At 30.8% G+C, this 24,831-nt stretch overlaps 1 protein-coding gene across 1 annotated transcript in view; it reads left to right on the top strand.

Moving 5' to 3' along the window:
• Positions 1–1,628: 1,628 nt before the first annotated feature.
• The window catches only part of LOC141295254 (zinc finger protein GLIS2-like), a 65,332-nt gene continuing 42,129 nt past the window's right edge, over positions 1,629–24,831 (top strand). Inside the window, exon 1 of the mRNA XM_073826495.1 lies at positions 1,629–2,384. The gene's annotated coding sequence lies outside the window, so the exon portion shown is untranslated. The remainder of the gene's footprint in view (positions 2,385–24,831) is intronic.

The raw sequence follows: 24,831 nt of genomic DNA, 5'->3' as shown, positions 1-24,831 counted from the left end.
TAGTCAAGCTGAACTTAAACGAGCCTGGGAAAGTAAATAATAAAGATCAGCTCAACAAAATGTATGCATATACAGAAATTTACAATTAATTGTTATAGTGTTCACCTCGTGGCTTAGTCACTACAAAAACGTTCAGCTGAAATCAAGCAAAAACTCACATTTACCTGAAAGATGAAACCTCACCTAGGGAAACCAGAAACAAACATACTTACAACGATGTAAAAACACTGTAAAACGTGAAAACATATATTTGCTACTTTAATGAACTTCCTGAGTCTAAAATTGCCTTTGTTAGTTTTTTTTATTAATATTTTATTTTATTTCATTTTATTTTTATGTTTTTTTTTTGCAAACTATTTTAGTCAGAATAATTCATTCACAGTGATTTTGAATTTTCATTTTCATATTCTAAATTTAATATGAATATCAGTATTATTATACACATGTAATATTATATTCATTATAATTTATAATTCTATATATATTTTCTTATTATAATTTGGTAATATGCATATTTTTTCCTTAAATATTTTTTTGTATTCTTTATGTTTTGTTGCATTGGAAATTATTTTATAATTTATTTTATTTATTTTAATTATTTTAATTATATACAAATAAACTTTAGTAATAATAAAAATAATAAATATTTAATTAAATGTAATTAATTTATATGATCAAAATATATGATGTATATTTACGAAAATATAATTATACATGATGTAATACACCAATAAAGAAACATATCGCAAGTACTGATTTTAATAAATTTATATTATATTATATTATATTACATTTAGTCAATTAGCATATGCTTTTATCCAAAGCGACTTACAAATGAAGATAATGGAAGCAATCAAAATCAACAAAGTCTAAGTTAGCCTAACACAGTTCATGTAGCAAGTTTTTTTTAACTATAAAATAAATAAAGAGAAAACAGATAGAATAGAAAAAGAGGCTTTTTTGTTGATTACATAATAAATAAAGAGAAAACAAATAAATAGAATGCATAAAGAACAGAGAAGCTAGTGTTACTTTTTTAAAGAAAACAAGCAGTTGGAAAATAAATGGAGTGCAAGTCTTAAAGGGTCAAGTTTTTTTAAAGAATAGAATTAGAATAGAGAGTGCTAGAGTTACAGAGTCAAATAAAGAATAAAATAAATATATATAATTTTGTAGTGTTGTGCAACGATTGTATCCAAAATAAAAATACTGTATATATTTATTATGCATACTTGTAATTATATATATACATAATAAATATACACAGCACACATATATAAACCTAAAATTTATTGTGGATGCGATTAATCGCGATTAATCGTTGCCCAGCACTAAATATTATATTATAATGAATAATCTCAAAGAAATTAAGCAAGAGTGTCCACTATGCTCAGGCGAAATGAATAGATCTGAGGGAAAGGGTCTAAGGAGGTAATGTTTATTAAAGCTTCGGCGATAAAAAGCTTTATTACCATGCCAATAAAAATCTTGAGGGCGCTGGAGGGAGGAAGGGAGGGGAGTTTGTTTGGACGGACGCCCAGGACGGCCTCCTCAGCGCTGGATGGGGCGGAGCAGCACACATGCGCTGAGCTGGCAGAGTCACAGTCAGTCAGGGCTGATCCCTCCGCCCGCTGCGCCCGAGGAGAGGAGAGGAGACACGGACAGGCTCGCGTCCGGGGTGCTGGAGACCCACCACACCACACACTGTCTCCAAGGACAACACTAAGGCCCCAGGACTGAGGAAATCGCAAACCCGACACGGAGACACCATCCGGACACGAAGCTAAAAAGGGGGACGTCTCCTCTCCATCGCCTTTTTTGCGCACGACCACCCATTAAAAAACCCCTCTGGACCAGCGCCGCCAGCAAGCGATGCACCTTGATGCCAAGACAACGGTCACTCCGATCGGTTTTTGTTTGTTTCTTTAGCGCATCGCTCTTAAGCAGTCCTTCCAGAGTCGATCATAACAGTACGGACACTGTGTTGACACACACACACACACACACACACATGCATTGAACGGGTTTCTTCTTCATGAGAATAGATCCTCATGGCCTGAAACTGACATAAACTATTAAATCCGTCGCATTCACTCTGGATTGACGCCTTTTTTCTTCTTTATCCTCGCAAGACTTGAGTTTTCTGCCTTCTCCAACACTGTCATGCGTGTCCAGACAACAGTCTGATGCTTTCAGACAGCAGTAGATTATTCAGCCACTGGTGACAGTGTCTTACAGGTCCTTTTGCATAATCTGCCGGGCCTTGCTTAAAAACTGACTCTTCATTTTGCAATCCAAAGGAATTGGAGCAAACATCCCCCCTTGGAAAGTTTAAGGTGGAGACCAGTGCTGGGCCATAACACATCCAGGAGCTTTTACAGAAGGTAAGCCAGTCTAATGAACTCAGATGGCACTGCAACCTTGCATCATTGATCTCGAGTGCACTGCCGTGCCAATATAAGCATGCATAGTTAGCTTTGTCCACCGAGCACGGTCACTTAGGGTAGCAGAAAGACCCTGACCTGTTTTCCAAGAGCGTTTATGCCCTGGTCTGTGTGATTTCTCAGGAGTTGACGCCTGTAGTGCCTCCACAGAATGAGAAACGGTGCTTGCACTAATGCACTTAAATACCAGACAGAATGTCTGGGAGCAAGTAGTAAATCTAGCATCATGTGATGAGTTTGTTGTCTTTACTTATATTCGTACAGGGCAGGATGCATGCGTAAAAATTGAAATGTTGCATGCAAATATGATGCATTCTGGCAAAGTTACTGTTATTGTCCATAGTGGTTGAGGCCTGGACATAAAGCAGTCATCATCCAATTAGGCGATTCCAGTGTCCCTGTGCTTAATTGTGAGCACATTGAGATGTGGTTTGGAATGGAGCCCGTCCTCATTGGCTGCTACACATGGGGCCATTGATAAAGAAGATGCCTGCCAGGACATAGTTAACCAACAGCGAGAGGGGCATCTTGCACAAAAACGCTCTTGAATAAAGCTTGCGCATGGGGTTGATTTATTAATTGAGCCTGGTTTGCATTTGAGAGGGAATTGCCTTTATTGAAGCCTAAGCCTGTGTAGTTTGTCCAATGGTTTGCATGACATTTGACCTCTTCGTGTTGTGCTTTTTTCATTTGGCAATACATGCATTCTGTTGAAACTGCATTGAGATGCCCCAAAATTGACCTGGATTGGCCAGATGTCATTTCTTGTTGGCTTTTAAGTGTCTATGTGCACAGCTTTCTGCCTTATGCTGCTGTGCAAACATCTCATATTATTGCCGCCGAGTCCTCACTTCATCGTATGCTCTCCTCCAGCTGTGCGTGCTGGCGTCGACTGGTGTTTTCGCCGCGCGGACCGACAGCTCTGCGATAGGACCGCCTGTTTCGCAACGTACTGGAAAGAAAGGCTTCTGGCTCGCATATGAAGTGAAGGTCCGTAAGCTAAAGCAGAGCTGAACGTTGCAGAAATCTGAGATCTTGGCACGCCGAGGCTTTGGCGTACTTTTGTGAGGGGTCTGGCCAGTGAATATACCGCTTGTTCCTCTCGATGCTCAGAATGGTTTGCCAAATATGACCCACCCTGAAGCGCTTCTGTGAATTCATGCCCATTACGCTCTCTAATGCTCAGTGACTAAAGAGGGGCCCCGGCCTGGTCTTTACTCGAACCGTGGGGCCAAGCGGAGAGAATACGCGAGGCTTAGGACACGTCCTTATGTGTGCACGCTGCGAGGCCTAAACACAACATTTGACAAAAGACCAAAAGGAGTGCTTGGTTTGGTTAGCATTTGAAGATGTTTGGGAGAGTTTTGCCCATGAATCAGTGGAACTCCAGCACCATGATCAAACGCTGGGTCTATAAAACTCCATAAAACTATGCAGAATCTTCCCAAGCCAGCTTTGTGTGAGAAATAGGCCAATATTTCACACAATAGTTCACACAAAAATAAACATTCTGTCTTTATTTACTCATACTCAAGTTGTTCCAAACACATATTACCTTTTTCTTTCTTCTGTGGGACACAAAAGAAGATATTTTGAATAATGTTTCAGACTTTTTTTGTTCACACTCTTAAAAAACTTAAGTTTTCTTATTGGCATCTATGGTTCCAAAAAGAACCCTTGACATTCATGGAACTCTTCAGTTCCACAAAAGATTCTTTATTGGCACCTGTGTTTCTAAAAAGAACCTTTGAAGATCCACTAAGCATTTTTTGCAAAACGATGTTGATATTTGAAAGGACCAAAACAAACACACCCATAGCCTAACAGGACCTCGCCTCTATTTTGATATTTCCGCCCCACGTGTACATACAAACTTTTAACATCCATGGAACCGTTCAATTCCACAAAAAATCTTTATTGGTATCCATGGTTCCAAAAAGAACCCTCAACATCCATGGAATCTTTCAGTTCCACAAAGGTTCTTTATTGGCTGCAATGGTTTCAAACAGAACCTTTAAACATCCATGGAGTCTTTCAGTTCCACAAAAAGTTCTTTAGAGGCATCTGTGGATCCAAAAAGAACCTTTAACATCCATGGAACTTTTCAGTTCCAGAAAAGGTTCTTTATCGGCTTCTATGGTTCCAAAAAGAACTCTTAACATCCATGGAACCTATCAATTCCACAAAAGTTTATTTATTGGCATCTATGGTTCCAAAAAGAACCCTAAATATTCATAGAACCTTTCAATTCTACAAAAGTTTCTTTATTAGCATCTTTGGTTCCAAAAAGAACCTTTAACATCTATAGCACTGTTACATCCCACAAAAGTTTCTTTATTGGCATTTTATTTTGATGTTCCAAAAAGTCCCTTAACATCCATTAAACCTTTCCATTGCACAAAAATTTCTTTATTGACATCTGTTGTTCTAAAAAGAACCTTTAACGTCCATGGAACCGTGCAATTCAACAAAAGGATCCTTATTGGCATCTATGGATCCAAAAAGAACCCTTGACATGCATGGAACCATTCAATTCCACAAAAGGTTCTTTATTTGCATCTGTGGCTCCAAAAAGAACCTTTAGCATCCATGGAACCTTTCCATTCCACAAAAGGTTCTTTGTAGTAGAAAAAGGCTCTTTGGGTTATTAAAATGTCCTTCCAGAAAGAAATGGTTACTTTAAGAGCTGTTCACTGAAAGGATCTTTGGGAAATACTTTTCATTTTTTGGTGAACTAGTCATACATTTCATTGAACAAAAAGTCAAAAAGTGTCATGCCAGGTTGGATGTCAATGATATAATGTCATATATAATGACATAAAAATCAATAACACCACTGATGTCAAACTTGTTGCACACACACTCTTAAAAATAAAAAGGTGTTTTGATGGTTCCATTATGAAATTTTAACATCCACACTCTTAAAAATAAAGGTTCCAAAATGTGGAATCAACTTTTTTTTTTACAGTGATGCCATAGAAGAACCATTTTGGGTTCCATAAAGAACCTTTCAGTGAAAAGTTCTTAAAAGAACCTTTTTAAAAAATCTAAAGAACCTTTTTTTCCCACTATGAAGTACCTTCTGTGGAATGGAAAGATTCTATGGATGGTAAAGGTTCTTAATGGAACTATCAATGCCAATGAACATTTATATGTTATTACACAAAATGTTCATTATAATTGGAAAAAGGTTCTTTGAGGAACCCAAAATGCGTCTTCTATGGCATCACTGCAAAAACTACCTTTTGGAACCTTTATTTATGAGTGTCAATCAGACTTAAATCGCTCTGTTCAGTCTACTCCACAAACAAAGTTATGACTTAGTTATGAAATAGAATGCAGAAGCACTTTTCAGACTTTCACCATTACAATAAACAGGACCCGTGATAAAATCCTCCTTATAATAGATTTGGAAAGACATGAGTAAATAACACCAGAATTTAATTTCGAGTGAACTGCTACTTTTCATTTGTGCCATTTTCTGTTCGTAATTGCTAGTCTGCGCACCAAAAGTGCATTCTTGGGTGTCTCTGCTGGTTGTTAAATATCTAGTAGCACCAAGTAATTTGCTTTATGGTTTTTTTGAAGCCACAATTAAACAACCCTTAAGGTATTTAGAGGCTGCAACCCATACAGGGCATTCAGCCTTCGCACTGACACCCGTGATCCTCCATGTGGGATAGATTTACAACCTCAGGAGGGTTCGGCAATGGAATTGAGAGTATTGAAAGTATGAGATGCCTCGGTGATGGGAATTTCAGATGCTCTTCTGCATTACTTCAGGATAGAGACAACTGACATCCACTTGGAATAAATGTTTAGCATTCGCTAAAAGGTGGGAGGAGGGTCTGGGGAGGTCAGTTCGGCTGGGAATTTAACAAAGAGTCCTACAACGTGGAATTCCACACTCAAATGATCAGAGATTCCGTAAAGATTCCGAATTCTACTTCTTTTAAAAATAAAGGTTCCATTAAGAACCTTTAACGTTCATGGAATCTTTTAAATTCACTCAAGGTTCTAAAAGGTTCGTCTATTGGATCACTTTGAAAACTCCCTTGTGTACAATTTTTAATATTGTCGGAAGAAATGTACCTGGCATAAATATGTGTAATATATGTTGGCACTTTGACTAACAGATTTTGTTCCTCTTGTTATAAGTCCATTTGGATAAAAGCATAAATGTGACTGTTTATTGTAGTTCCAGAAAAGCCAATTTTTTTTAAATGCTTCGAAATGCCACAAAACGCAATTTTAAAGACCGTCGTGCAGAAAAGAGCTGTGCAAACAAACTTTCACCAGGGCTGATAGGAGTGCAGAGACCCTGAGTCATACGGGCTCGGTGAGACCAGTGAAACCACCCTCTCTCGCTGGGCTTGGACCATGCATTTTTCTGCAGTTAAACTGCAACCACTAATCACAGCGTGGCCTCACCGTTTCCTCTTGGAACGTTTCGCTCACGTCCTCCCTGCTGCGCGGAGCCCGTTCCCGCCCCAGCCCGAGGACCCCTCGCTCTTTTTCTTTTCTCTCCCCCCCTCTCGGCACCTTCACGGGACACCCGAGGATGGTCCGCGCCACCCGTCCCTGCGTCTTTGGGCTGCCAAAGGCCTGGTGCTCCGGTGAAACCCCTCCAAAGTAAACACAGACGGAGTACAGCGTCCGCACACTTTCCACTTTATGTTTTCTTTTATGTCTTTCAGCCACTTACTTTCTCCTTCAAACCACTGCAACAAAATGAGAGGAAATATGAGAGAAAAATTATTAACAGAGCAGGAAAAGAAACCCAAAACAAGTGCTTAGGTCAAAGGTTAGGAGTTTATAAATCTTTAGGGAATATATATACATGCATACATATATATATATATATATATATATATATATATATATACACACTACCAGTCAAAAGTTTGGACACACTTTTCAGAAAAATATATAACAAATAAATAAAATGATAATAGATGAATAAAATTATGATATACGTGGGTATATGTATAGATTTTAGTTTTTTTATTTTTAAATAAAAATATATATTAAAAATAAAAAATTATAGATAAATACAATTTTGTAAATATATAAAAAAATATTGTATATATTTTAAAATATATATGCAATTTGTTTCAATTTTAATTATAAAAAATATTTAAATATGTTATGTATTTATAAATAACAAAAATAATGTAAATGTTAAATAATATTAAAATAATAATATTATATACAAATATATTTAACAAATAAAACAATGATATATGAGTTTGTCATGTACAGTTTAATTTTTAGCATTTTATATAGATTATTAGTTTTATTTTTAAATAAAAAATATATGATTAATTTGTTTAAATTTTCACATATAGAAAATATATTAAAAATAAATAAAATAATGATATATGAGTTTGTGCATATATATTAAAAATGTAAATAAAATGTTTATAATAAATTTTGATTAATTATATTTTTGTTTCATTTTTAAATAAAAAAATATATATTAAAAATAAAAATAAATATATATGATTAATTTGTTTTAATATTTACATATAAAAATAAATAAGGAATAAAAAAACAATGATATATTAGTTTGTGCATGTATATTAAAAATGTAAAAAAATTATATGTAAATAAAATTATGATATGTGTGTGTGCATGTATAGTTTAATTTTTTTATATAGATTTTTAATTCATTTTTTAATTAAAAAATATATAGAAAAATAAATATATATTTATACATTTATATACATATAAATTAATTTAAAATAGAACAATCTATTACGAATAAACAAATTTTTATTAATCATATAGATATTTTTAATCTATCTATCTATCTATCTATCTATCTATCTATCTATCTATCTATCTATCTATCTATCTATCTATCTATATATTTTTTTAAAGAAATCATTAAATGCTTTTTATATACATTAACAGACAACATACACATACACTACCAGTCAAAAGTTGAATGAATTTATGTCCCTCATTATCTTAAAGACCATTTGAAACACCAAAATGCTTAAACATCATAAAATCAGTTATATAAATCAATAAAATTAGGCTAAATGTTAAGCTACACACAAAAAAAAACAAGCTCATAAGAGAGTTTTCGTTCAATATTTGTTTTAGTCACTACATGTTAAGTTCCCATTTGTATTCCATAGTTTGAAGACTTTCTGATTATTCTAAGATAGGAAAGATAGTACTAGCAAAAAGTGAAAAGGTGTGTACGAATGTGGCTGCTCTATATATCAGCATGAGCCATTGAAAAGCTCATACCACTAGTAAAGTTCAAGAAACGTGAGACTGCTCTTTGCCACATGACTCTGAGTCGCAGGGCCACATCACCACCATTGTTTTCCAGCTGTAAGCTGTTAGCAATAAGCAGCGCACTGGATCGTAACGGGCCAAGGGCTTCAGCAGTTAAACTGGAAGCACAGCTGCTTTATATTATTATTTACTTGCAAAGCCAACAGCCTGGATCCTCCAGTACAGCCACAATAACACAACTGGAACACAATAAGCGCATAATTCTGCCGTATGAAAGGAGAAAGAGGGCAGGGAGGGACGTGAAGCATTTCAGAAAGAGAAACAAGGCTCTCTCAAGTCTGGGCCTGGGCTTGGCTCCATGTCCGGGCAAATTCATTCCCGTCACTGTGCGCGAGAATCCGAGGCTGCCGCCTTCTTTCCATGATCTGCTGTTCCTGTACATCGCGAGCGGCACGTCTTCAGTTTGAAAGAAAGATGAAGCGAATGTTCATGCGTTGGGCCTCATTATAAAGCGATCAGGGGATACGACTCTTTTCCAGTCGTCCTGTCCTGCTGTCCGCGTATCTCTGTTAACTTTGGCACGCGGCTGAGACTGTTGAACGGGAAACTTTGGGACTTTTTGTTAAATCTACAGTGAATTGTAACTAGAGTCTGCTCTACTGTGAACAAGAGGAGTAGGTCCGTCAATAGCTTTGTGTGTTAAAAAAAACTGGGAATTGACAATGTAGATGCTTTTATTGATTACTTAGAAGGAATTTAGCCTTATGAGAACGTATCATGCTGTTCGATGTTTTGTTTTGGAAACTTAGGGCTAGACCATACATCTACTACTATTCAACGTTTTGAGGTCAGTAAGATTTTTTTTAAGGCGAGACACTGCAGTAGCCTGGCTAACACCAGACCACGTTATGACTTCGTCATGATTCGTGGTCTGGGAATCACATGTTCATTTTCTCGTATTTGAGGCGTGGTTTACGAATGCCCAGAGCCGTTTATTGGGCGCTACGAATGTCTATCAAATGCACCCGTGCGTAGCTCATAGCCAATCGTTTCAATCATACCGGATGACGTATACAGAGCGATGGTTTAACGGCAAAAGTTGCTCTTTTTTCAAAATAAAATTGCGTTCTAAACTACTTAGAACATTATCTAAGGGGCCGTTCACATGTCGCGTCTTTTGCGCGCTAAAGTTTGTTATTTCAAATGTAGACACGCATTTTTAGGCGCGACGTGTGAACGGCTGCATCGAATGATAACTTGCTGCCATGCTGGATCCATAGTTATAAACAAACTGCTTCGGTGAGTCGCATAGAAGGCGTCATCGTCTTGCTGCTCCCTCCCCGTTCTGTGATTGGTTCCTGAGGTGAAAATTTGGTTTCCATGCTGCCTTCCAGCGTGAATAAAATCGTGCTGCGCGGAAGGCAGCATGGGGACACCCAGGCTAACACTGCAGGTGAATAGGGTAAAAAAAAAATTAACTAATAGTTATCACCTTGCTTACCCAGTTGATTGATTACATTGATAACTGCAAACATTTTTTCTATCACAAGTTTTCAAAAATGTTAGGTTTTAATATGTAAATGAGCATTATTTACAAATGAGCGCTAATTTGCATACATTTCTAGTATGAAAATCTAAACACTGGATGAAGTCTGTTCTATTCTTGTTTAATTTTTTTGACATCTTAGAGTCATGTTTTTACAGAAGGGATTTTGGGTATATCATATTGTCTCTATAATTCAGAAAAAACTGATAGAAAACAATGTATTTTTTTACCGTTTTGCGGGGAATAGAATGTTGTATAAATATGAAATATGAACAAATCCCTCTGTAAAAGCCTTCAGAATATAGACAGGAATAAAAATGTGAAGTTTGGTGTGTGTAAGTGCTACTGAAGTGGAGATTTATGACTCTGTGTAGGAGAAAAAACTCATTTTGAGAAAACGGCCTTTAAAAATATGGATTGTAATTGAAATCTATTGACACAAATAGATAAAGTGCTATAAAAGAAACACTTAACAGTGTCTTTTGGGTGTTTTCCTTTCACTAGTCTTAAAAAAACACTATGAAACACCAAAAAGCCCAAAATCTCAAACTTGACAGGTGCATGAAAAAAGAGTGTTTTTGCAAATGGGCATTAAATTGATCAAAACTGACAGTAATGACATTGAAAATGTTACACAAGATTATTATTTCAAATAAATTGTGTTTTTAGTCATTGGTTTCCAAACATGGTTTCCACAAGGACTGGTTTTCAGTGCTGCAGTGATGTTATTACACTTTTTATTTGTCCATTAAGTTTTCTTAAAGACATAAGACTAGTTTTGTGACCCTTCCTTCATTTTAAGACTGAAACGTTTTTAACAGTCTCTGATTTTGTAACAAAAGCAGTAAGTTGGATTCATTCCTGTGAATCACTTCAAATGAATGTTTCAATGAATCAACTCAACTCAAAAACGTTTTTTCAAGCACCAGTCAAGTTTGAGATTGTTTTATTTTTGAATTATGGAGTGACAATATGAGATAGCCAAAATCCCCTCTGTAAAAACATGACTCTAATATGTCAAAAAAAAAAAAAAAAAAAAAAATTAAACAAGAATAGAACTGACTTCATCCAGTGTTTAGATTTTTGTACTAGAAATGTATGCAAATTAGTGCATATATCATTAAATAATGGCTCATTTGCATATTTTAACTTTACATTTTAGAAAACTTGTAATACAAAAAATGTTTGCAACTATCAATGTAATCAATCAACTGAGTAAGTAAGGTGACAACTATTAGGTTTTTTTTTTTTTTTTTTTTTTTTTACCCTATTCACCTGCAGTGTCTCGCCTAAACACTGGATGAAGTCACTTTCAAAAATCTTGTTTAATTTTTTTGACATATTAGAGTGGTTTTACAGACCGGATTTTGGGAATCTCATTTTGTCTCCATAATTCAGAAAAAAAAAACAGATAGAAAACAATGTATTTTGTACCATTTTGCGGGGAATAAAATGTATAAAATCAAGCTAATTATATATGAACAAATCCCTCTGTAAAACCTTCAAAATATAGACAGGAGTAAAAATGTGAAGTTTGGTGTGTGTAAGTGTTACTGAAGTGGAGATTTATGGCTCAGTGTAGGAGAAAAAACTCATTTTGAGAAAACGGCCTTTAAAAATATGGATTGTACTTGAAATCTATTGACACAAATAGACTTCTTTCCACTAGTTTGAAAAAACGCTTTATGAAACACCAAAAAGCCCAAAATCTCAAACTTGACAGGTGCATGAAAAAACTGTGTTTTTGCCTGCAGCGTCTCCCCTTATATTCAGCAAATGTGCATTGAACTGATCAAAACTGACAGTAAAGACATTGAAAATCTTACACAAGATTACTATTTCAAATAAATAGTGTTTCTAGTCATGAAAAAATCCTTGGTTTCCAAACATGGTTTCCACAAGGACTGGTTTTCAATGCTGCAGTGATGTTATTTGGCCATTAAGTTTTCTCAAATTTTGTGACCCTTCCTTCATTTTAAGACTGAAACATTTCATAGTCTGTCATTTAGTAACAAAAGCAGTAAGAAGAATCACTTCAAACCAACTGTTTTAATGAATGAACTCAACTCTGATGTGATTGATTTGCATCAAAACATAAAAAATGTTCACCGAACATATGCAAAATATTTAAGGGGAGACACTGTTTTTTCATGCACCTGTCAAGTTTGAGATTTTGGGCTTTTTGGTGTTTCATAAAGTGTTTTTTATGCTATAAGTGTTCATAGCATTTGATCTATTTTTGTCTTTAGATTTCAATTCCAATTTATATTTTTAAAGGCCGTTTTTTTTTTCAAAATGAGTTTTTTCTTCTACACTGAGCAATAAATCTCCACTTCAGTGGCACTTACACACACCAGACTTTACATTTTTATTATTGACTATATCCTGAAGGTTTTTACAAAGGGATTTGTTCATATAAAATTTGCTTGATTTTTAATGCAACATTTTGTTCCCCAAAAAACTGTAAAAAAAACAAAAAAACAAAAAAAAAAAAATCTATTGTTTTCTGCCTGCTTTCTGAATTATGGAGTGACAAAATGGAATACTCAAAAAGTGTAAAAGCATTTGACTTTAATATGTCAAAAAAATGAAACTGACTTCATTCCAGTGTTTAGATTTTTGTACTAGAAATGCAAATTAGTGCATATTTAAATAAACAATGCTTCATTTGCATATTGAAACTTTACATTTTAGAAATCAACTGAGTAAGGTGATAACTATTAGTTAATAGTTAGTTTTACCCTATTCACCTGCAGTGTGCCACTTTAAAAAGTTTACATAAAATATGCTGATAAATATTTGCTGAAAAGCATCTTTTGTTGTTTTATAGGTGCATATAATAAAAATATAAAAAATATATACTTTGATTATTTTTAGATTTATTTTTAGACAAGATATTTTACTGTTTTATTTCTTTATAAATACATTAAATATTTGGGAATACATAAACATGACATTCAGTATCATCAAAAGGCTTAAAATACCAACTTTTTTCGTTTTGGGGAAAATACTGCAGTGATTTTATTCCACTTTTTATTTGGCCTATGTTTTCATAAAGACATAAAACTTGTTTCATTCAAACATTTAGTAACAAAAGTAGCGAGTTGGATTCATTCCTGTGAATCACTTAAAAAGTGAATCAATGTGATTCTAATTTGATTAATTTGCATCAAACATAAAATACATTTTTATGAAAACAGTTTCATATATTTAATAAAAAAAAAATTCTGTGAACTTATGTTTTGTTTTTTGTTTTGATGCAAATGAATTGAATCAGAGTCGAGTTGATTTAATGAAACAATCAGCTTGAAGTGATTCACGGAAATCAATCCAACTTGCATTTTACAATTTATTATTTTTTTTTATTAAATCAGTTAAATTGTTTTAGTCTTAAAATGAAGGAAGAGCCAAAAACTAGTCTTATGTCTTTAAGAAAACTTAATGGGCAAATAAAAAAGTGCAATCAAATCACAGCTGAAAAACAGTTCTGTGTTTCCTTAAAAACAAACCCCAAACAAACGTTGATATTTTCAGCCTTTTGATGACATTTACTCATATTTACTGTATTTATTAAGAAATAAAACAGTAAATATCTAAATCTAAATATAACAATAATCAAAGCAAAGCAAAGATGTACCTATAAAACAACAAAAAATACTAAACAGACATTTTAATGAAGACATTTTAATATATGAAAACCTTCTTTGAATATTGTTAATGTTTTGATGCAAGTAAATCAAATCAAAGTCAAATTGATTCACTGAAACAATCATTTTGAAGTAATTCCCATGAATGAATCCAGCTCTTTTGTTACTAAATCAGAGATTCTATTAAAATGTTTCAGTCTTAAGGGAAAGGTCATAAAACAGGTATCACGTCTTTAAGAAAAATTATTGGGTGAATAAAAAGTGCAATAAAATCACTGCAGTACTGAAACTCAGTACTGTATTCTGCCAAAAACAAACCAAATAAAGTTGATTAAATCTAAAAATAATCTAATAATAATAATAATAATAAGATGAAAGTTTAATAAATCTAAAAATAATCAAAGCAAAGAGCATATTATTTTTATTCATTATTTTTATTTCATACATATTATTATATATTCAGCAACATATTTTATGAAAACATTTTAATATATGAAAACCTTCTGTGAACATTTTTTATGTTTTGATGCAAATGAATGAAATCAGAGTCAAGTTGATTAATTGAAAGTAATTCACATGAATAAATCCATTATTATTTTATTAAAATATAATGAAAGAAGGGTCCTAAAACAAGTGTTATGTGTTTAAGAAAACTTAATGGGCAAATAAAAAAAGTGTAATAAAATCACAGCAATATTGACCAAACCAAATAAAGTTGATATGCTGATATTTGCAGCCTTTTAATGATTTTGAATGTTATATTTATGTATTTATTCATATTTATTATATATTATATAAAATAATAAAAGCAGAAAGCGCATTATTTTTAATATTTTTATTAAATGCGTCTATAAAACAGGGGAAAAAAACCTAAACAGAAATATTCAGCAGCATGTTTTTATGAAAACATTTTAATATATGAAAACTATGCAACATTTTGTTTTTTATGTTTTGATGCAAATAAATCGAATAAGAGTCTAGTTAATTCATAAAAAGGATCAGTTTAAAGCAATTCACAGGAATGAATCCAACTCAATCAATGTTTTTAAGTTGAGATGTATCTGAAAGCTTCCATTGATGTATGGTTTGTCAAGATAGGACAATAATTGGCAATATATTTGCATCTGAGGGTGCAAAAAATTAAAATATTGAGAAAATCGCCTTTAAAGTCCAAATGAAGTTCTGAGCAATGCATATTAATAATCAAAAATTAATTTTGATAAATTTACAGTAGGAAATATACAAAATATCTTCATGGAACATGATCTTTACTTAATATCCTAATGATTTTTGGCATAAAAGAAAAGTTGATTATTTTGAGCCATACGATGTATTTTTGTCTATTGCTACAAACACACTCTTAAAAATAAAGGTGCTTTTCGAGCGATGCCATAGAAGAACCATTTTTGGTTCCACAAAGAACCATTCAGTCAAAGGTTCTTTAAAGAACCATCTCTGTCTTACCTTTTTATAATCTGAAGAACCTTCTTTCGCCACAAAGAGCCTTTTGTGAAACAGAAAGGTTCTTCAGATGTTAAAGGTTCTTTATGGAACCATTTAGACAAAAAAGGTTCTTCCATGGCATCGTGAAGCATCTTTATTTTTAAGAGTGGATACCCCTGCTACTTAAGACTGATTTTGTGGTCCAGCGTCACTGTATATCTCTAATCTATAAACACAACATCAGATATAGTGTATTTAAAAACGAGCGTCTGATTTTGGCTGCTTGCCTCTGAAATGTACATCCGACAGCAAACAGCTGCTCTGCTTTATTTGTTGTTTTGCACGCCAAGCTATCGCTCCATCTCTCACACGGAGATGAAGTGCTATATACGTTTTGTAGCTCTCCAGGTACACGCTCCTCCCGCCTCTCTATGGCTCTGTCCCTTGTTTGCTCTCTTAGACGGAGACAGAAGATGAAAGGCCCTTGGTGTTTGGGAGGAGCCTGCCGCTCAGCTGAGCGAAGTCAAAGAAACGCAGGGAGATAAAGGGTGAGAGAAAGAGGGAAGGAGGGGGGAAAAAATCCTGTCATGTTGACCTTGTCTGGCTGCCAGGCCTCGGAGGGGGGCGAGCATTGAGGGGAGGGTGGTCTCGCTTTGAGAAAACAGGCGCCCCATGCGAGGGGAACGAGAGAACACAGGCGCACAGTGAGGTTGGCAGAGACACAGACGAGAAGAAGAACAGAGGCAGAGAGAAAAGACTGTGTGTGTGTGTGTGTGTGTGTGTGTGTGTGTGTGTGTGTGTGTGTGTGTGTGTGTGTGTGTGCAGGTGTCTGAAAGGGAAAAGAGGAGCAACGGCGGGCAACATCAGCTGAGGTCTAGTTACTACCAGAGTCCATTATGTCCTCCAACGACTCGTAAAGAAGTATTTATAAGACAGTAAACATTAATTTGTGGTTTTCGGGGCCAAATCGTGGTTCTGCCAGGTCCCCAGACACACATTTCGGACCCTGGCGTTCAGCTTCTTTCGACCGTTTCGAGTTTGCAATTCGAGATCTATTTGGTTTAAGTGTTTGACCACCCTGGCTTCGCTAATTCATTTCAAACACCAACACTGTTGGTATAAATTGAGAAGTTGTGCAGTTCGGGTTTTCAAGATTAGATCGGGACCTCAACTTTAGTTTGCAAATACATATTTGTTCTTTCATATTGTTACTGTGCTGAATGCAAAGCACAGTATTGTCAATCATATTTTATGTAGTATTTCAAGGATTTATATATTTATTTTAGTAATATTTATATATTTAAATAAAATATATATTATATATATTATAATATTTAAGTATGATTATAAGTATGATCTAAAATTATATATATATATGTGTATATATATATATATATTTATATTTATTTATATATATATATAATCTAATGATTAAACTTTGATTAAAATAAATATATTTATATATTATTTTAATAATATTTATATATTTCTATAAAATATATTTTTCAGATATTCTATAAAAATTTCATAATGTATATGATATATTTTATATATATATATATATATATATATATATATATATATATATATATGTATAATATTGTAAATAATAAATACATATTATAAAAAATAAATAAATATATATTTATTTGTAATAATATTTATGTATTATCATAAAATACATATTCAGCATATTTTAATGAACATTTAATAATAAATTTGATCTAAAATTGTAAAGTATAAAAGAATGAAAATATAATTTTTAAAATAATATATAATACAATATATATTATATATTTATATTTATATATATTTATATTTTAATATTTTTTTAATTAATATTTATATATTTATATAAAATACATTTTGTATATATTCTATAAAAATGTATAATAATTTTATTTTGTGTATATATATATTATCTTACAAATAATAAATAGTTACAAAAATATACATAAATATGTAAACATTATATTTATGTTTACATAAAATATATACTGAACATTTTATGAACATGTAATATATATATATATATATATATATATATAATATATAAATATATTTATATAAAATTTATATTTAATATATTTTAAACTAATTTAATAATAAATATTATACAAACAAATAATAAATAAATATTTAAAATTTAAATATTATAAAATTAAACAATTATTAAAAATAAATATATTTATATTTTTTAGATTTATAAAAAATATAGATTTAATATATTTTATACAAATTTAAAAATAAATATTAACTAAAATATTTTATGTGTGTGAGTGTGTATATATATACATACATATAATAATAACAATAATAATAATAATAATAATAATAATAATAATTATTATTATTATTATTATTATTATTATTATTATTATTATTATTATAACTCTTTCTGGTGTATAAACTTTTCAATTACAAAAATAATTGTGATTTCTGACCAGTATTCAAAAAACAGGATCTAGAATAAAACTAATTAATTAATATGAATTTCAAAATATGTGTTTAATAATCATTGTATTCCATATTTTTGAATTAATATCTTAATATATTAACCTAGTTTGAAAACCACTGGTATTCATCGACCACTATGGGTTCGAGAGGTGACTAAAAGCAAAAAATTAAACATCAGAAAAAACAAACAAACTCATAATTTACAATAGAAATAAAAATAAAAGAAATATTCACATGACCATTAACCAGCACCAGAGAACATGCAAATATGTTGTTAAACTATATACTTCAACTAGATATTTTAGATCAAAGTGGTTCGGCTGACAAAAAAGACTGTTACTCTCTGGTTTATGCTTGGTTTAACATCACTTCAGTTTGTCAACTAATTACACTCTTCTGTTCAGAGTTCCCTCATTTTCCTGTTTTCGTTCCACCGCAAAGTGTTTGGGTTTCGAGAACCGAACACCCGCCCGCCTCCCGCTCCTGACCGGCGACTCCCTGCTCCCAGAAACCGCCTCGTCGGCTCCAGCCCGGCACACAGGTGTCTATCAACAAGCCTCTGGGAGCAGAGGAACCCCAGCCAAATTAAAAAAATCAGCACAGCACTCTATCACATTCACCACTGACATCCCAACACCACTGACATCCCTCGAGGCCAAGCGGCTGAGAGTCACATCCCCTATCAAATTACGCCTGATTTCAGCTTAACTGCTTTGTGAACCCATCCTAGGCTTTCCAGTCCAAGAAAAGTGTTTTTTTGAGCCTCTCAAGTGGCGCTGCTGTAATATTCGGATCCAGGAAATGAGTGCAAGTCTGAAACGGCACCTCCCAAAATTTGAAGTATACCCACTGCGCCCAGTTTTGGCCCGAAATCAAAGCACAGCCTGCCTGCTGGATGTTTTATGCGCCTTATAAAAGCGAGAGCCCCTCGAGTGGCAAGGCTCGCATTTGTCAGGACATTGGCTACAGCAAACTGAAATATGGCAGAAGGTCTTCGGCCGGCGTGCCGAGTTTCCATACGCTCGTCAGCTCCCGTAAATCTGCGGCTGGGAGTCTGTTAACGCTGTGGGATGGAAGGGAGCGCCAGACCCTCACTTTACGCCTAGATGTTTGCCACCCCACCCAATGGCTGAGGGGTTGAGGCATGGGTTTGCTTTTCCAGGCGGGACAGACCCTAACCAAAGGTGGGAACTCTAGAGTTTCCGACAATCTCGTTTGTGTTTAAACAGATATTTCGCTGAAAAATGAAGATCTTGTCATTGTTTACTCACCCTCAAGTCGATCCAAACCCGTATGAGTTTCTTTCATCTGCAAAAACACAAAATTATCTTTTTTTATGAATGTTTCAACAGTTTTCTTTTATTCAAGTGAATGAGCCTAAAAAAAATTTTCAAGCTCCAAAAAGTCAAAACGAAATGACTTTGCATGATGAACTGTTATTCTGTTTTGAATTAAAGAATTTAATGAAATATATGTTTATATTTATATTATATATTTATTTTTAACCAAAGTTTATATATATATATATATATATATATATATATATATATATATATATATATAATCATCTTACAAATAATAAAAAAATATAAAATAAATATATACATATATTTATTGGTAATAATATTTATATATCAATATAAAATACATATTCAACATGTTTTATAAACATTTAATAATAAATATGATCATAAATATATATTATATATTTATGAGGATATATATAATATATATGATGATAAAAAAAAATATATATATATATAATTTTTATACTTATATTTAATAATACATTAAATGATATATTTTAATACATATATATATATATATATATATATATATATTACAATTTTAGATCATATTTATTATATTTACAATTTATATATTATAGATTTATTTTTATATTTATAGCTCCAAACTCATATGAGTTTCTTTCATCTGCAAAACAAAAGAGAGGCTTTTTTATGGATGTTTCAACTGTTCCATTCAAGTCAATGAGCCTACATTTTCAAGCTCCAAAAAGTCTTCTTTTCAAAATGAAATGTCTTTGTATGATGAACAGATTTCAGATTTCTATTCTAACCTGACAATACCTCTGTGTATTAGGCAAGGTTCATAGAGAAATGCTTGATTCAGTCAGTGTGGAAGAACTTGCCTGGTCTGCATAAAAGCCAAGTCTTAAACCCAGCTGAACACCTCTGGTGTGACTTTAAATGCAACCTTGAGCCAAAAACTCATCACCAAACACCATAAGCAAGCAAGCAATTTAAGTTTGGAACCACATGATGGGGAGTAAATGATAATGATTTTCATTGTTGTGTGAAATACACCTTCAACAAGTTTTCAGACTCTCACTGACCTGTTGATTTGACAGACTCGTCTTATTGCATGTCTGCACACGCTGTGTTGTGGCTGTGGAATATAGTTTGACGGCACGCACAGGAATGCCGTGTTTTCGTAGGTAGGATCCACGTGGAGTCTCAGCAGAGAGTGGAAAAAGTGAGCATGTGTAGGATTTAGCCAGGTGCCAATCTCCCGGCATTCCTGCGCTGACCTTGTACGCCTCCGGGGGAGGTCTGTCTCAGCACGGCCAGCCAGGCCAGACTCCAGTCCAGGGGCGGATCTGAGGAACAATCAGCACAAATATGCGCAAACACCACCATAAACTGACCATAATCGCACTCGCCATCAACACTGAGGTCCATTAGAGTTCACCGGTGACTGGAGAGACGGGTCTGTGCGGTCAAAGGCCATTTACAACCTGTTTTTAGACACTAATCTGCAAAAATGTATGATGGAAAATCAGAGAGAATGGGTTCTGCTTCAACTGCATGCAGCCGACAAGCATGTTGACACATTTCTGTGTTTCTTTAAATAGCCAGATTGTAGGAAATACATTTCAGTCAGGCTCTGTGCTGTTATAGTATTATTTAAATACCATTACATCATTTACAAAAATATATACATATAAAAAAATGAATTTAATAATATTCAACCTAGGATTGTTCTTAATTGTTCTTAAAAATCGTTGTAAATAATTTCTTAAATTTAGGGTTGTTCTTAAAAATGATTGGAAATCATTTCTTAAAATTAAGATTGTTCTTAAAACTCATTGTAAATAATTTCTTAAAGTTGGGACTGTTTGTAAAAATAATCTTTAGATTTAAAAAAAAACGTAAAATAATTAAATTTATATTTAAATTAATAATCTTTCTTAAATTTAGGATTGTTCTTAAAAATAATCATAAATCATTTCTTAAAGTTATTTTTTAAATAATCATTTAAAATAATTTCTTAGTTAAGATAGTTCTTAAAAATGTTTGTAAATAATTTCCTAAACGTATAGAATTGTTGTTAAAAAAAATAATAAATAATTTCTTGAAATTAAGTTTGTTTTTAAAAATTATTGTAAATATTTTTGTTCCTAAAAATAATCATAAGTAATTTCTTAAAGTTAATTTAAAAAATCATTTAATATAATTTCTTAAAGTTAAGTTTGTTCTTAATAATCATCGCAAATAATTTCTTAAACTTAGGTTTGTTTTTAAAAATCATAGTAAATAATTTCTTAAAGTTATGATTGTTCTAAAAAATAATCATAAATAATTTCTTAGGGTTAAGTTTGTTCTTAAAAATCATAGTAAATATTTTTTTATAGTTAGGATTGTTCTAAACGAATCTTAAATAATTTCTTAAACTTAGGTTTGTTTTTTAAAAATCATAGTAAATAATTAATCAAACTTAAGTTTGTTCTTAAAAATAGTCATAAATAATTTCTTAAACTTAGGTTTCGTCTTAAAACTCATAGTAAATAATTTCTTAAAGTTAAGTTTGTTCTTAAAAATCGTTGTAAATAATTTCTTAAAGTTAGGATTGTTCTAAAAAATTATTTCTTAAACTTAGGTTTGTTTTTGAAAATCTTAGTAAATAATTCATTAAATTTAAGTTTGTTATTAAAAAATCATAGTAAATAATTTCTTAAACTTAGGTATGTTTTTAAAAATCATAGTAAATAATTCATTAAACTTAAGTTTGTTCTTAAAAAAATCATAGTAAATAATTTAAGGTTAAGTTTGTTCTTAAAAATCATAGTAAATAATTTCTTAAATTTAGGATTGTTCTAAAAAATCATATTTAATAATTTCTTAAACTTGGGTTTGTTTTTTAAAATTATAGTAAATAATTAATTAAACTTAAGTTTGTTCTTAAAATAATCATAATTTGTTAGAGTTAAGTTTGTTCTTAAAAATTATTGTAAATAATTTCTTAAACTTAGGGTTGTTCTTAAAAATGTTTGTAAATAATTTCTCAAAGTTAAGTTTGTTCTTTAAAATTATTGTAAATAATTTCTTAAATTTAGGATTGTTCTAAAAAATCATAGTAAATAATTTCTTAAACTTAGGTTTGTTCTTGAAAAACTTTGTAAATAATTTTTCAAAGTTAAGTTTGTTCTTAAAAATGATTGTAAATAATTTACTAAAGTTAAGTTTGTTCTTAAATATCATCATAAATAATTTCTCAAAGTTAAGTTTGTTCTTAAAAATTATTGTAAATAATTTCTTAAAGTTAAGTTTGTTCTTAAATATCATCATAAATAATTTCTCAAAGTTAAGTTTGTTCTTAAAAATTATTGTAAATAATTTCTTAAATTTAGGATTGTTCTAAAAAATCATAGTAAATAATTTCTTAAACTTAGGTTTGTTTTTAAAAATTATAGTAAATAATTAATTAAACTTAAGTTTGTTCTTAAATCTTTGTAAATAATTTCTTAAACTTAGGGTTGTTCTTAAAAATCTTTGTAAATAATTTTTCAAAGTTAAGTTTGTTCTTTAAAATTATTGTAAATAATTTCTTAAAGTTAAGTTTGTTCTTAAATATCATCATAAATAATTTCTCAAAGTTAAGTTTGTTCTTAAAAAAATCATAGTAAATAATTTCTTATTGTTATGTTTGTTTATAAAAATCACTGTAAATAATTTCCTAAACTTAAGTTTGTTCTTAAAATAATCATAATTTGTTATAGTTAAGTTTGTTCTTAAAACTCATTGTAAATAATTTCTTAAACTTAGGGTTGTTCTTAAAAATGTTTGTAAATAATTTCTCAAAGTTAAGTTTGTTCTTTAAAATTATTGTAAATAATTTCTTAAACTTAGGGTTGTTCTTAAAAATGTTTGTAAATAATTTCTCAAAGTTAAGTTTGTTCTTTAAAATTATTGTAAATAATTTCTTAAACTTAGGGTTGTTCTTAAAAATCTTTGTAAATAATTTCTCAAAGTTAAGTTTGTTCTTAAAACTCATTGTAAATAATTTCTTAAACTTAGGGTTGTTCTTAAAAATCTTTGTAAATAATTTCTCAAAGTTAAGTTTGTTCTTTAAAATTATTGTAAATAATTTCTTAAACTTAGGGTTGTTCTTAAAAATCTTTGTAAATAATTTTTCAAAGTTAAGTTTGTTCTTTAAAATTATTGTAAATAATTTCTTAAAGTTAAGTTTGTTCTTAAATATCATCATAAATAATTTCTCAAAGTTAAGTTTGTTCTTAAAAATTATTGTAAATAATTTCTTAAAGTTAAGTTTGTTCTTAAATATCATCATAAATAATTTCTCAAAGTTAAGTTTGTTCTTAAAAATTATTGTAAATAATTTCTTAAATTTAGGATTGTTCTAAAAAATCATAGTAAATAATTTCTTAAACTTAGGTTTGTTTTTAAAAATTATAGTAAATAATTAATTAAACTTAAGTTTGTTCTTAAATCTTTGTAAATAATTTCTTAAACTTAGGGTTGTTCTTAAAAATCTTTGTAAATAATTTTTCAAAGTTAAGTTTGTTCTTTAAAATTATTGTAAATAATTTCTTAAAGTTAAGTTTGTTCTTAAATATCATCATAAATAATTTCTCAAAGTTAAGTTTGTTCTTAAAAAAATCATAGTAAATAATTTCTTATTGTTATGTTTGTTTATAAAAATCACTGTAAATAATTTCCTAAACTTAAGTTTGTTCTTAAAATAATCATAATTTGTTATAGTTAAGTTTGTTCTTAAAACTCATTGTAAATAATTTCTTAAACTTAGGGTTGTTCTTAAAAATCTTTGTAAATAATTTCTCAAAGTTAAGTTTGTTCTTTAAAATTATTGTAAATAATTTCTTAAACTTAGGGTTGTTCTTAAAAATCTTTGTAAATAATTTTTCAAAGTTAAGTTTGTTCTTTAAAATTATTGTAAATAATTTCTTAAAGTTAAGTTTGTTCTTAAATATCATCATAAATAATTTCTCAAAGTTAAGTTTGTTCTTAAAAATTATTGTAAATAATTTCTTAAAGTTAAGTTTGTTCTTAAATATCATCATAAATAATTTCTCAAAGTTAAGTTTGTTCTTAAAAATCTTTGTAAATAATTTCTCAAAGTTAAGTTTGTTCTTTAAAATTATTGTAAATAATTTCTTAAACTTAGGGTTGTTCTTAAAAATCTTTGTAAATAATTTTTCAAAGTTAAGTTTGTTCTTTAAAATTATTGTAAATAATTTCTTAAAGTTAAGTTTGTTCTTAAATATCATCATAAATAATTTCTCAAAGTTAAGTTTGTTCTTAAAAATTATTGTAAATAATTAATTAAACTTAAGTTTGTTCTTAAATCTTTGTAAATAATTTCTTAAAGTTACGTTTGTTCTTAAATATCATCATAAATAATTTCTCAAAGTTAAGTTTGTTCTTAAAAATTATTGTAAATAATTTCTTAAAGTTAAGTTTGTTCTTAAATATCATCATAAATAATTTCTCAAAGTTAAGTTTGTTCTTTAAAATTATTGTAAATAATTTCTTAAATTTAGGATTGTTCTAAAAAATCATAGTAAATAATTAATTAAACTTAAGTTTGTTCTTAAATCTTTGTAAATAATTTCTTAAAGTTAAGTTTGTTCTTAAAAAAATCATAGTAAATAATTTTTTAAAGTTAAGTTTGTTCTTAAAAATCTTTGTAAATAATTTCTCAAAGTTAAGTTTGTTCTTTAAAATTATTGTAAATAATTTCTTAAACTTAGGGTTGTTCT

This window comes from Garra rufa, chromosome 1 (genome assembly GCF_049309525.1).
Source record: "Garra rufa chromosome 1, GarRuf1.0, whole genome shotgun sequence".
NCBI classification, from domain to species: domain Eukaryota; kingdom Metazoa; phylum Chordata; class Actinopteri; order Cypriniformes; family Cyprinidae; genus Garra; species Garra rufa.
The sequence above is the reverse complement of the archived record's forward strand: the minus strand, read 5'-3'. Positions and strand labels throughout refer to the sequence as shown.